The sequence below is a fragment of the Pinus tabuliformis genome, chromosome J, assembly GCF_031772625.1.
Source record: "Pinus tabuliformis cultivar Carrire ecotype Pingquan chromosome J, CPIR1, whole genome shotgun sequence".
Taxonomy (NCBI): domain Eukaryota; kingdom Viridiplantae; phylum Streptophyta; class Pinopsida; order Pinales; family Pinaceae; genus Pinus; species Pinus tabuliformis.
In genome coordinates this window covers 1284488343-1284504294 of record NC_142295.1, presented here as the reverse complement: position 1 = coordinate 1284504294, position 15952 = coordinate 1284488343, and positions in this window count along the sequence as shown.

The following is a 15952-nucleotide window of genomic DNA, read 5'->3' as shown; positions in this document are numbered from 1 at the left end:
ACACCACCATCGATCCATCCAATGTAGTGAACAGCCTTAAAGCCAACACCTAAATGAGAGGGAGAAAGAACCTAACACATGAGAAATAAATATAGAGAAAAGTCCACTACATCAAAAGCAGATGGGACCCATCCTACATATGGCACATTTCTAGAAACTTTTAGAAGAAGTTAATTATTGAACAATTTTCATTCTTGTAAATTATTTCTAGTGGTTACTAAATACCACCAGTGATTTAGGGTTAGGGCCTTGCATCATGAGAGTCTATATATATGCCTCATTTTTATGTTATAAAAAAAAAAAAAAATTATGGTGTAGGGAAACTCTATTAAATTTTTTCTAGAAATAGTTGGGAATATTTGAAGCTATTGCAAGGAGGAATTTTGAAGTATGCCTTGGACTATCAGTGCTTCTTCTCATGTAATTCTAAAAATCCACATTGTAATTTGAATTTTTCTCAATATGAATATAGTTGTAGGAGTTTTCTTCATGGAAAGTCATATTGTAAACATGATTTTGTATAGAATCTAAATGTAATTATGCGAGTTAAAGAGAATTACATGTATGTAAGATTGTTTTCTTTATTTTTTGTCAAATTTATCAAGATTATGAAAATTATGTTTTTTGCCTCAGCAAACTTTTATGTGGGTTGAAATGAAAATATATGAATTCAAATTACTATGCTTCTCACAGCTGAATTATTCATTGCTTAGTTGTTCATTGGATATCAGTAGGCTAAGAATGAATTCTTAATTACTCATCTTCGTTTGTTAAAATATGTTCTCCATATTTTATTTTTCTTACTCAAACCCTTATTGTCCTTGTTGGGTAATTTAATTGATGGTTAAATTAATTCATTAACTGTCAACCAAGGTTCATGTACTTATGAACTTCATGTGCACAATATATGCTAGGAGTTCTATTTTTTATTTTAAAAGATGAAATTTGATCTAAATATGAATGAGGTTAGATTAACTCAAAATATATCTATGCACATGTTTTGTCCATTAAAATTACTCTTTTCAAAGAAAATCAAACTTCAAGGAAAAATCGAGTAAATATTCTAATTATCGGAATGAATTGAAAATTAATATATTTCAACATGAATTCAAATTTACTCTACTTGAACTAAACTATATCAAGAATCAAATTCACCCTAATTGGTATTGAAGTAAAAAGTCTATTCTAATTACACAATGAAAATTTTACTTCTAATTGCAAGAAATCAAAATATTCTAATTAGTTTTGCAAATCAAAATTCTATTCTTCTTGATAGAAAGAAATAAATTGAAATCGGACTTCTTTAAACAAAATATCAAACTGAATTGTAACTTTAAAGGGTTACTAGTCTGTGCATTTTTACTTTAGAATTTCTCTATCCATCTTTTATGAAATCCCTTATAGAAATGAATTGAATTACTGGATGAAAATGTTGAATGAAATCAATTGTAAATTTTTTATTTTTTTTGTCTTTTTATGAGTTTTCAACTTGTTCCAGATACTGATAATTAAACTATAAATCGATAGAAAAAATACTAATTAAAAGAATCAACAAATTGTAGTGAAGAAATAGTTATTCATCTAATGAATTGAAATGAGCATAATCTAAAGCTAATCTAGTCTTAAATCTCACCAAGGGGCCCTTCTGTTGAGTGAAAGTATGTAATTAAATATCAAATCACTTAGCCATGCATTGGTCACCAAAGAACATAGTATTTATATTAAATGTAGAAGTCTTCAACAACAAATGATTGCAGAAATTGACAAGGATAATGATTGTCTATTGTTTTGCCTCAGGTGATTTTATACTTTCTTATTAAATAATTATTTTAAGAGGGATAAACCGAGAGGTAAGTTTCTAAATTGACAACTAAGAAATGAAATAGGAATTAAAGTCTTTCTTCTCATGATTTTCTATTGAAAGAGAAAATCATGAGAGATTTAATTTTATACATCAACTTTGAACTATGCTTAACGACTTCCACACTCGCTTGATAACACCACAAACCACCTTCAAGTTATGTGCATCGTTCGAGTGTCATAACCAGAGTTGGCTTCTAGTTTGACCGTGATATCTCTTGAGCTGAGTGGCTTGCTAGATCACTATGATAGGTGAAAATCTATGTATTGATAACTTGCCATCTACCTATGTCCTTTATTCCTTCTCCAACACTCTTGAACCTTCTAATCATGAAAATAGCTGTAAAATATTCAATTAGTTGCAGAATGAGTGCAATTTAGTAGCTATAGGAATGTTTTGATTAAATTTTATAAATAAACAAAATATTATAAATCATGGATCATTGATACCTTTTGGATATTTGAGCATGTTTAATATTATCTTTTAGCTTGAAACTGCAACAAAATTATTATGGAAAAATATGGAAAGGAAGGTAAACATGTTGTCAAAAAGAGGACAATTTTGGACATCAACATTTGCCCACACCGAGGGTTTTTCATGTCCTCATGCATCAAAACTTCAAAATTTTCCAAGTCCTTTATTAAGTGTATTATCTTCGAGGCCTGAGCTAAGACATCCAAACTAGTGCTCCTCTTTAGTTTCTTAATATTAAATGTTTCCCTTGGCTTCCTCATTAGAATCTTGCTTTGTAACCCTCTCACTTTTTTTTTAAGGAACCTATTGTTAGCCTTCAATTCTTGTTCTTCTTATTCCAGTGGCATAGATGCAAGAGTATGTTACCATTTTGAGTCCTCGGGATCTCATTTTGTACCTTTACTGCCTCATGCTCTTGTTTCAAATGTTTGTTTAATACTTTTAGCTCATATATGTCTTCTTTTATAGCATCTTCAATTTTGTACTCTTTTTGAGGAATATCATCACATAGATTAATTTCTTCATTGAAAGCATATTCATCTTGATGTTGGGAATGAGAGTTTACCTTTTGTTGTGCTCTTTTCTCCAGGGATTCTACATAATCATAAATTTTTTGTTGAAATGGGTCAATATTTGGTGTCTTCCTTGTCATACTTGGAGTCTAATAATGAGGTGATGCTCTAGCCTCTTCATTGATGCTATGATATCCTTATTAGAGGTCAACTACTTCTCGTAACTATATGCTTAATGTTTAGAAATTCATTTGCTTCTCCTCAATTTTACCTCTAATCCATCTATGTTTTGGATGCTTTTTATTTTTCTTGTTTTCCTTTGTTCTTTGTCTTCTGGTTTCACTTCTTTCTCTTTAGGTGGCTTGACACTTGTGTTGGATTTATTTCTTCTAACATTTTCTTTTCAATTTTTCCATCTAATCTTTTCCAAAAATTGACAAAGAGGAGTGTCATCTTTTGGTAGCTCTGGTGGGATTTCCATTTGTTGTACCTCAGCAACAGCCAAGCCCTCTTCTTCATTAATAGTTTCAAGGTTAGGGTTTGAGAATATTCTACACTGACTCTTTCTAGTCTTTGTACCCATTTCTTCCTCCTGTAATTTTGTAAAGTGATTGTGAACCAAAAATATTTTCCAGTTGTCTCCTCTGGCTCTCAAATGTGCTTTAATGAGGATTTTAATTAATCCATGATGATAGAGGGCATTGTTGAGGCTTTTTTACTCTCATTGTACATTAGAATTTATTTTATTAAGACTATAGAGTAAGAAGAATGGAAAATTCAATTCATTTTCATCAATAAAATGTAGTAAGAGTTGAACATGGTAGAAGAACATGGTGTCATATCTCCCTTCACAAGTTAAAATTTTTTGAATGACCAACAACAAATTCCTCCATTTAGTTTTCAATGCAGTCACTGGTATCCCCTTTTTGAAAATAGAAGTATCCATACCTAGGTCTCTGAGGAAGACTATCCACACTTTCTCCTTGATTTTCCTATTTTTGAACTAGCTCTCTTTGTTCCTGGGAAATTTTGTAGCTTCTACCACTATGGACTCTATAGGTATGAGTTTGATATCGCCAATTTCTACCTCTACTCCATCAAAATCTTATGAAAAGGTTTTTGTGACCTATATCTCATTCCCATCAAAATTCTCAAAAGCTTTGAGCCAACCGACTTGTTGCAACTCATTCATGACTCAAGAACATGCTTGAAGGAATTTTACTTCGTTAGGCTCTAATCTAACAATGACACCCATGGTGAGGGAGAAGTTTCAATCCTAGACTATCTCTCTTTGACAAAGGTGGTGGAGGAAAATAGGAAGAATGGTTGGTAACATTGGATGGTTAAGGATGTTGAATGGAGGTCCAGCGAAGATGAAATAAGGTGCTCGCGGGGTGCTCTATTCACAACATAAATCTCTTGTCATTCACATGATTGCCACAATTCTAAGATCTGATTTTATAGGACCTTAAAAATTTAGGTGATTTTGAAGAGATTTGATGTGAAAGGTCAGAGTATGATAACATAGGGTTATAAAAGTTACGATTTAGAGGTATAATGGAACGAACAAAGTTTATCCTTCAATTTAAATACTCCAGAAGACTTGGATTATAAAGGCATCCATTGAGGATACAAATATTATTATATAATATGTATGAAGAATGATGATACAATTAGGAGTGTGGACCTTGTATATAAAGCCAGGAACTACACTTTCATGAAGAGTCATGTCGGTAGAGACATGCCTCTTTGTTTAACTAATTATTATTTAATTACATATTATTATGATTATTATTTATTATCTATACTTATTTCTTTTACATAAATTATGTTCATAACATTGCCTTTCACATCAAAAAGATTTGTCCTCAAAGCTTGTTGATGAAAGTACTTGATCTCTTTTTCTTCTATGAATGTATTCTCAGCTCGAGATAGTAATATTTGTCGAAACAATTTGATATGATCCTTGGAGTGATACATAAAATTATCGCATGGATGCAGGATCTGAGCATCCTAAATTAATATTTTGTGAAATCTTTTGATTATTGGAAACTTGTGATGAACTGTTATCACTAGACTGAGTTGTGCATGCTTTAATATTCTTTGGAACATAAGTTTTTTTGTTATTGTTATGAGTCATACAGATTCATAGATTGATCGAAATTTTTGTTCTTGTGATTTAGATGTAGATAAGGAGTTATTTTGGTTTCTTTTATCACGTGTGTGGAAAGATTTTAATTTACTTCAGGTTCCAATATCATCGAGTTGGTTACAAACTCTCCACTTGGAATTTCCTTCATTTGAACTGCAATATTTGAACATGTTTTAACTTCTACTGGTTTCTCATATCATGAATTGTGATATTGATTGAATCGGTATTCACTCCTCCTTCTTCCACTTGAACTAGAGACTTCGACACTTCCTTTGTGATAAGTTCTTGTAATTTGTTTTTCAATGATGTCTTATCATCCTTAAGTTTCTTAAATTGAATGAGTAGGATTTTTTTATGGCTTCTGAGACGTAAAGGTTCCTCATTTCCTAAGTCAACTTTATTTTGGTATTCATGCTTCTCATCCTTTAAACAATTGAATTGTACTAGTAACCTTTGGTTAAGGTTTTTTAAGCATAAAATTTCCTCTTCTTTTCCTAATAGACTTTTATTGAGTTTCTTTTCAAAATTTTATTTTCCTTGTTCTAACTAGTGTTTCTTAGTTTTACATTTTCTCACTTGCGTAAGTAGTTTTAGATTGTGCTCCTTCAAACATAGATTTTCTTTATTTTTGTTGGAGATGACTTCTTCAAGTTATTTCTGCTTCCTTGATATTGTTTCTAAATTCTCTTAAAACATTAGTTTCAAAATATCCTTAAGATCTTTTGATGAAGGAATTATCAATTCTAAATTCTTTGTCATGTCTTGAAACATGACCATCTTCCTCTTGTAAGGGAACATCAAGAATTTGTTTTATGTGTTTAAAATGAATGTACCCAATTCTTTGAACCAAGTTCGACCGAGAATTATGTCAAACTCTTCGTCAAGCATAGTTACGACATGAAATTGAGATACGTACTCATAATGATCAATTGTTACTTCTAAATCATTAATTTCATATTCTTTTTTGCCAAAAATATATGTCCTTTCTCCTATGTTTGACTCTGGAATTAATAGTTGATTTTCTAGATTAACGTTGATGTAATTTTCTTCACAACTTGTGCTGATAGCAATATTAATCTCTTTCCCTTGGGTATTCCCTTTTAATTTAATTACTCTACAACCTACAATTGAAATACCTTGATAGGAAAATCGGCCTTCCTTCATTATTTTCGAACTAGGCTCCATTTTGTGATTTGTTGATAATTTCGTCAAATAATATATAAACCCAATTCCCCTATTTTTTTGTTAAATAATATTTTAATAAAATCCCAAAAATAAATTTACTTCACACTGCTATTTCTTTAAATTCTTTTGTTTATAATATTTAATTTACTACACATATAATCATTATATTTCCACTTTGTATTTCCCTTTCTTAAATCACTTTTCACTTCTTCTTTTTTTTAATAAGATTGACTTCAATTATGATTTGCGGTGCCAATGAAACATGGTTGGTTCTATTGAATGGTTTACAGATGTAGTGGTATGATAAACGTATGCAATGGTACCACAAGGCAGGAAATTTAGACATTGTTTGGAATTTCCACTAACGAAGTTGGAATGGTGGTCACGACAAAATTTAGTTGGTGGTAGCGGCCACGTTGCAAATCTTGTGTTGTTGTGTGAATGTGGGTGGCTACAACACTTTGAAGTGGTGATGGACAACTTGAAACTATTCTCAACTCGATGCTTGTCATGTCTTGCCTTGTACATGGCTTGACTTCTTTCCAGCTGTTCGTGTACTGCCTGGTGAATTTCTTGTATTTGTTCAATGAACTTGGTTGCTTTATCCACATCACTATGTCCATCAACTGCTATGTCTTTACCAAAGACAAAATCAAAGGGAGACTTTGGTATAAAAAAAAAAAAGTCTCAAAAGGAGATCTCTGAGTAGAAGAGTGCTTGGCATGGTTGTAAGCATGCTACACATAACACAAATTCTCATCCAAAAGCTTGGTATGCTTGTTGCAATAGCCTCTGAGCAACTGGATCACTGTCTTGTTGACTACTTCTGTCTATAAATCTGTTTGTGGATGAAATGCTGTGCTTTTCTTCAACCTGGTGTCCATCAACTCCCATAAACTTGACCAAAACATCCCAACAAATCGAGAAACTCGATCAGATACAATAGAAGTGGGTAACACAAAATGAACCCATACATTCTGAAAGAACAACTTTATTGTTTGTTCAACTGTAACCTGCTTGTTACATGGTATCAAAATACACATTTTACTGAACCTATCCACAACAACATACAAATAATCATGACCTTTCCTAGATTTTGGCAATTCCGCAACAAAACCCATGGAAACACTTTCCCAAGGACGAGAAGGAATTGGAAGTGGAGTGTACACACCTAATTTTGGATTATTAGGATTGCTTGTAGCACACATAGTACACCCTTTGATATATCTAGACATTGTCTCATGCATTCGTGGCCAATAACAAAACCTTTGCAATTGTGCAACTGTTTTACTTACACCAAAATGCCCTGATATGAGAGAAGTGTGTGCTTCTCGGATTATGTTAACTCTTTCATTTTGTAGAATGCATAACTTTCCCAAATGATATAAGAGTTTGTCCTTTACATAATAATCCAATTCTTCTACTGGCTTGCCATGATTTAAAGTTACATAGACATCTTTAAAATCTACATCTTGAGCATAATGTTCAATGTAACTTTCATGCATTATTGAGTTATGCTTAAGTATAGTAGATGCATTTATGTTTGGTCTTAATAACATGTCTGCAACCTTATTGCGTATGCATTTCTTATATCTAATGACAAGATGAAATTGTTGTAGAAAACCCATCCACCTATAATGTCTTGATTGCTGCAATTTAGTTTGTGAGTGAAAATATTAAAGTGGTTAATGATGTGTATGTATGATTATTTCTTTACCCATTAGGTAATGTTTCCACTTTTTCACACTTTGACTAATGCATAAAATTCTTTATCATATGTGGGATAATTAACTACTGTAGAAGTAAATGTCTCAAAATGATAGCATATGGGTTTTCTGTGTTTCATCAACATTGCTCCCATGGCATAGTCACTGGCATCTGTCTCGGTCTCAAGTGGATGTTGAAGATCTGGCAGTGCTAGTACTGGTGCTCTACTGATTTTATCTTTTAAGGTGTCGAAGGCTTTCTTCTATTTGCATCCCCACTTAAACAACTGTTTCAATCCTGTTAAAGCATGTAATGGAGCTGCAATCAAAGAAAAGTTAGCAATAAACTTTCTCCAGTATTGTTCTTCCCCTAGGAAACTCTTAACCTCTGTAGCATATTTTGGTTTAGGCCAGTTCACAATGACTTCAACCTTAGATGGATCTATCTTCAATTCACCACCCCCTACAATATAACCCAAATAATTTAAATATTTTCTGCCAAATTCACATTTTGACAGTTTTACATAGAGATTTTCTCTTTTAAAAAATCTAAAGTCTGCTTCACATGCTTTACATGGTCTTCCCATGTCTTACTAAAAACAACAATGTCATCTAAATAAAAACTTACAAAGTCATCAATAAAAGGTCTGAGTACATCATTCATAACTCTCATAAATGTAGCAGGAGCATTAGTTAAGCCAAAATGCATAATCAACCGTTCATACATTCCTTTCTTTGTCTTGATAGCAGTATTCCATGCATCCTGTTTTGCAACTCTGACCTGATGATAACCACTTCACAAGTCTAACTTAGAAAAGTAAACTTCTTCTTTCAATTGATCAAATCATTCATCAATACGAGGAAGAGGATAACGATTCTTGATCGTTATTTTATTTAGTTCTCTATAATCAATGCACATTCTCCACGAACTATCTTTCTTTCTCACCAGCGCGACTGGAGATCTAGATGGTGATGTGCTTGGTCGTAAAAACCCTTTATCGATCAACTCCTGTACCTGCTTCTTTATCTCTACATTCTCTAAAGCTGACAACCTATACATTCCAATGTTAGGTAATGGAGCATCTTGCTACAAATAAATATCATGTACTATTTCTTGCTTGGGTGGTAGACCTTTTGGTTCTTGAAATAGAACATCATACTCTGAAACAACTTTAACTAAATCAGTTTCCTGTTTAGAATCATACCCTTCAAACGCATTGGATTTTTTAGGATCCTTTTCCTTTACAACCATTAGTAAAAATTTCTTACTTGAATTCACAATTCATTTCATCTTCCCTGCGTTTATGAGAGAATAGTTATTTTTGAGTTTATGAGCTCTTACAATATATTCTATTCCATCTTTAGTGAGTTGATAATTATTTTCAGCTCTATATAAAATAACTTTCCTATCATACAAGTATGGACTTCCTAAAACAATACCACATATATTCAATGGAACTATGTCTAACTCAACCTCATCTACAAATGTTGATCCAATAGCAAACCTAAGTTTACATTGTCTCATTACTTGTAGCTTTGTTTTAAAACACACCCAACCTATTGGATATGGCTTCTCATGAGGTTTTGTCTGTGTTAGGATTCCAAGAAACTCTCCTAGGTTGTAGCTCAGAGATGCCTAGTAACATAGAAATTCAACTTATTGTTGCAAATGGATGAATGGAAGGAATGATGCTTGTCCAAGCTAGATAACCACTTCTACATTGTCTCACTCTAGACATGCGTGAACACCCTCAGACTATAAGGCTTTAGACCACCAACTACTTACATTTAAAGGATTGGGTGAATATGGAGAATACTGACCACACCAGCAGATGCACAAGACCATGTGATGGCCAGCTGCAACCAGTAAGGAAGCTTGCAAATCTAATCTCCTAATGCATAGACAAGATGAAAGCTCCCTGGCACTAGATGAAGAGAAATCTGAATAACTTATTCAATGATACATACAAGACTTTAACACAGAGATAGGATGACAACTACTCTAATGCTAAACATCAAAAGGCTTAAGAATATAGCATATCAGGCACAACTTGGAACAGAAGAGAAATGGAAAATGAGCAGTTAATAACAAAAGAAGCTTATATTAGATGAAAATGAAGATGAGACGCTACAAATGTCAAAATAGTTACAGTCTCTAGAAGTTGAACCTTACATCAAAACATCAACCATCAACCTTGGTTACATCTTGTTTTTGGGTATCTATAGAGTTTCATTACAAAGGCACTTGGCCATCTAGGTATGGAGGTGTCATAATTGACCACCAACTATATTTAACTACCTGATGGAGTCTCTGGATGCATTAGCTTGCTTCAGTGGATGAATCTGATCATTTTAGGTGCTCTGTTGTCCTCTCAGATAGCTAGAGTATTTGTATCAATGAAGCTCCATAACTGCTAAATGCAGTTACATGATCCTGCTCTGTCATTTTTCTCTTTGGCCATATTGTTTGTTAAATATGGTTGTTGAGGAGAAACTGTAACTGGTACTGGTAGGCTGGTCACCTTTGTCCTTCGGGCACATGGAACGGTCAAGGGACATGGACTACACAGTGAGTGGATGAGTGGGATGAAGGAGGAAGATCGGCCATCGGATCGGGAGAATAGATGGCGGAGATGGCTTGGCGGAGGCTATTAGAAAAGGTGGGAGTGGGATAAACATAGGTCGTTGGATCTCAGGGAGACAGTTCCAACCGTGATCGGGTAGAAAAGGTGCATGGCCGTTATCGGGTGGGAACGGAAGGTTAAGCGGTAAACGGTATTGATCGCACTGCCTTTAGGCATTGAATAGTAAGAGGACGAGGGCACCAGATCCCATTCAACGCATGACACATAGTGGCGGAGAAGAGAGAAAAAATGCTTTCCATCGCACGCTAATTTTCCATCACTTTGTGGGTGCGAAAAGTGCGAAGGCCATTTGATCTTGGCGGAGGTGATCGGATGGCGGAGAAACAATCGTGCAAGTCACTTTTTCGGACGCGACGAGAGCTGTTAGATCAGCAGGCAGATATCTATAGCTGTGATTTAAAGAGGGGTTTCTGGGCCCGCGGGGTTATACGGATAAGGTTTTATGGTAATTTTAGGCCTTTGCACTCGGGGCTTGCAACAAAAGGGGTTTCGTTAGTTTTTTTAGAAGAAAAACAGGGGAAACAGAGATGAAGGGAGAATGAGCGGGGCAAAGGAAAAAGGCAAGAATGACCATTATGAGCTTCCTTTAAGCATAACCGAGCAGACCAAGCTCATTTCTGACCTTCAAAAACCAAAGCTATGTAGCAGAGCTAACACTGGCTCCTTCTAGGGATGAGATCCTCCTTGCGAGGTTTCAAGAACTGGAGACCATTGCCTTTCCTGTGAAAACCAGATTAGTAAAATTTCCTAGTGTTCCATTGGGCATGGAGTCTAATTAAGCCCACACTAAAACTGGTAAAACAACATATTTACAACATTAAGGCCTAAAGACCTTAAACAACATAAATTTCCAAAAATTGCCCGTTAACTGGGCCATCAAAAACTGTCTCTCCTTCCATACTTTGTAGCATGAAAGTATTGTTCCCTTGGATCTGAGTGATGACAAAAGGTCTAGTCCACAGAGCATCAAACTTCCCATGGTTGCCTTTCTTCTGCATCCCACTTAAGAACCAAGTCTCCAACCTAGAAACTGTCTATCTTTGCCTTTCTATTGAAGGCTTCCTTTATTCTCTTTTGATGTGCTGCAGACTTCTCAACGAACTTCTCTCTGATTTGAAGTACTTTTGCTAAATCACTGATCCTTTTTGCCATATCATATTCCTAATTCTGGTCTGCTTGTGAAAACTTAGCCACAGGGATTATTAACTAAATTTGTAATATGGCATTAGTTCCATATACCATCCTGAATGGGGAATTCCCTGTGGATTTCTTGGCGGTCACTCTGTTAGCCTACAATGCATACTTGAGCTTGGAATCCCAATTCCTTTTGTTATCTTCCAGCAGCGTTTTAATTATGCTTATCATGCTCTTGTTGGAAGATTCTGCTAGGCCATTGCCTTGAGGGTAGTATGAGGTGGAATGAGCTAGCCTAATTCCCATTGAGTCACACATGTCCACCAAATATTTTGTCCTGAAGGCTGTTGCATTGTCTGTGACTAATTTATGTGGACAACCAAACTTGGTAAAGATATTCTCCATCAAGAACTTTATGACCACATGATGATCGGCCTTCCTAGTAGGGATGGCCTCAATCCCTTTAGTGAAATAGTCAGTGGCTACTAAGATCCATCTGTGTTGGCCACTGGAATGTGGATTGATTTCTCCAATGAAATCCAATCCCCACTGTTGAAAAGGACCACTAGCATGTATTGGCTTTAAGGGCAAGGATTTCAACTGTTTTTTCCTTCAAATCTCTGGCACTTGTCACAAGATTTAACAAATGAAAAGACATCAGAAAACAAAGTGGGCCAGTAATACCCAGCCCTGAGGATCTTGTGGGCTATGGTTTTCCAGTAGTGGTGTCCTCCACAAATGCTGGAATGGAACTGATGCATGACCTCTATGGATTGTTCTTTGTCTAGACATCTTAGAAGGATTCCAGATGGGTCCCTCCAATACAACAAGTTTTCATGAATGCAATACTTGGCTGCTCTAAGCTTAATGGTTCTGGCTTGGCTTGAACTTAGGCCTGAAGGGACTTCTAGCTTCAGTAAAAATTGAGCTATTGTAGAATACCATTCACAAGAAGCTAGATTTTCTGCCACTGATTGGCTCTGCCCTGGTTCAGCTATTTTTTCTATCTGTCCATCTTCTAAAATTGTGCTTATGAGATTTATGTCCAGCATCCTGCAATTTTCTTCAGCCATCAATTTGGCAAGGCCCTGACCTCTGACCAGCTTGGTGGGCTTTAGCTCTATGTTGAATTCAATCAGCTTTGCAATCCATTTAGCTCTTCTTCCATCAACATCAGGCTGTGCTAGGATATCCTTTACTAAAGCAGAGGGCACATATGCAATTACCTTGGAGTGTAGAATGTATATTCTGAAATCTTTCAAGAATTTGATAAGAGCATAGGCCTGTTTTTCTATAATATCATACCTCAGTTCAGCATCCCTTAAGGTTTTGCTAAAGAATGCCACTAGATGCTCTGAACCTTCATCATCTTTCTGCAACAGAACTGCTACAAGAGTGTCACCTGACGCAAATGAAAATATATGGAACTCCTTGCTATAGTCTAGGCTAATCAAAGTAGGAGCTTCCATAATGGCTTTCTTGATGGATTCAAAAGATCTTTTTGCTTCCTCAGTCCATTTGACTTCTGACCCCTTTCTCAACATGGAGGTGATGTGTTTTATGAGTTTTTCATATTTGGAATAAATCTCCTTACAAAATTTATCTTGCCCAGAAAGGACTGGATATCCTTCTTTGATCTTGGGACAGACAAGGTTTGTATTGCTCTCACTCTTTCTAGGTCAATTTTGACACTCGTAGCAGAGACAATGTGCCCTAACAGCTTGCCCTCTTCTAAAGCAAACTGTGACTTTTTAGGATTGACTGATATCCCAAACCTTCTGCATTTCAGAAATACTTTCTTCAGGTGTTGCAAATGATCTTGATGGCTGCTGGAGTATACTGTGATATCATTGAGGTAGATAAGGACAAACCTATCCTTCTCTCCCATGAATTCTATATTCATAGCTCTCTGAAAGGTTGCTCCAGCATTAATCACCCAAAAGGCATCTTGGAATACATAAAAGTGCCCCAAGGAGTGGTGAATGCAGTCTTCTCCTGATCATCTGGATGCACAACAACTTGATTATACCCAGAAAATCCATCCATGAAAGACATCACTTTGGCTCCTGAGACTTTATACAACAAATGCTCCATCTTGGGTAGAGGATAATTGTCTTTCTTAGAACATTTGTTCAAATTTATAAAATCAACGTAGAGCCTGGTTTCTCCACTTTTCTTCCTCACCACTACCAAGTTGGCTACACATTTTGAATATCTGAGAGGGACTATGATTTTGGCAGCTAACAATTTCTTGATTTCTTTTTCAATCAAGGGAAGGAGCAAATGATTTATGGGTCTCAACTTATACTTGAAAGGGATGGTGTCTTTCTCTAAGGGCATCTTATGTTGAATGATCTTTTTATCATACGTTTTGAGGTCACTGTACTCCCAGGCAAAGACATCAGCAAACTGCTTCATTAGGGTGCAATATTTAGAACTTTGGGCAGCAGACAAATGGGTGGACAGATTTATATACTCTGGATGTTCTGGGCTCCCTATGTTATGCTTATGGACTGCAGATTGATCTTCTTTTTGGGCAGCCTTAAACGGCACATCATTCTGGTCAAACAACTTTTCTAAGGGAACTAGGCCTTTAGGTATATGATTGCTAGGCAGTTGGACAATGCTATCTTTTCTGATTTTTTCCTTTAGTTGGGATTAGGGGTTTTCTTCCAAGGCTTCATTCTTTTGGTCAATTTGCATTTTAGAGAATTCATCAATGACTTGCAGAAAGCTATTTACTTCATCATCATCTTCAAAAGCTTTCCAATGCTAGACGTTATCAGGAAAGGATGGTCTATATTTTACCTGGACTTCATAAACTAGTCTGGGAGGCATGAGAGGGAAAAGCACGCTAGCAGACACAGCAAGGGAATCAACAATCTGATTTTTGACTCTAGTGATATATGAGATACAAAAACTGTCAAAAGAATCTTTGAGTCTCCATACCTCATCTCTATATACTTTCAGCCTCGGGTGCTTTTCTTGAAACATTTTGTTCACTTGCTGAATAATGAGATCAGCATCTCCAAACACCTTTATTTTTTTGATCCCTCTATCTTTAGCTACATTGAGGCCCAATATCAGAGCCTCATACTCTGCTATATTGTTGGACTCTTGAAAAGTCAGCTTGAAAGACAAATGTGTACTTTCTTGTTTTGGAGATATCAGCACCACCCCTACTCCTGCAGTTTCCCTGGAACATGCTCCATCAAAGAACATCTCCCAAACCTGACTTCCTTGCTCTTCCATGGCCTAGGCTATTTGTTTCTTGAGTTGCAACGAGGCCCGCTGGGATTCTTCAATTTGGACGATACATGCTCCAAAATCAGTGTCCATGGCATAGATGGGATGATTAGTAGGATTCTTCTCATCACTGATGATGTAGGATGGTTGTGCTTCTCTGTACAATCTCCTGCTCTCCCCTCCAAAAACTAGGACAGTGGCATAAGATAAATCATTTTTTAATTTTCCGCCCAACCTTTTAATCCACCCTCACGAAAGTAGCATACCAAACTTAGGGGGAACATCTGCCACCACAATATCCATCACCATACTCTTCATTGGCAGCTGAGTCAGGGTAATAGCCAAGTCTTTGATTAATTCCATGCATTTTACCTTTCTTGAATCAAAGGAGAATAGATCATGATAAGGTCTGGTAATGTCAAGGCCTAACTCTTCCATGACAGCTTTGGGCATCAGATTATGGCTGGCACCGGTGTCCAGCAGGCAGTTATGGAGGGTTTTGTCATGAATGGTCAAGGAGACATAGAATGATGGGGAGTTGTTATCAGAGGGTTTAGTCATTAGGCTAAGCACAACTGTCGGTTTATCATCTTGCAAATTTACATAGTCATTGGAGGCATGAGAGGCTTTTAGCGCAAGGGCATCAAGGATAGGCTTTCTAAATACCTCACTCTTTGCAAGTTCTATTAGAGGCACAGATATTTTTAACTTTTGGACTTTTGATTGAAAACTGAAAGGGGAAGGGAACTTGTCAAGACCTCTTACCTCTTGAACTGGAGCCATGGGGATGAATGGATCAACTGCTAGCTTTTTCTGTTTGCTGGTCTGTTTCTCTGTGGGGATAGTAGCTCTTTGGGTAGTACTCTCCTTGAAATTATTCGTTCTTGACCTCAAATTATACCTCTATTGTTCATCAGTCTGTGAAACAACTTCTCTATCCCACTCTTGACTGGTCTGGTCCTAGAGTAATGATTCTTCATAGACAGCTAATGTCAAAAAGGTAGCATTTCCCTTGTCTTCCATGCAATGAATCTCAT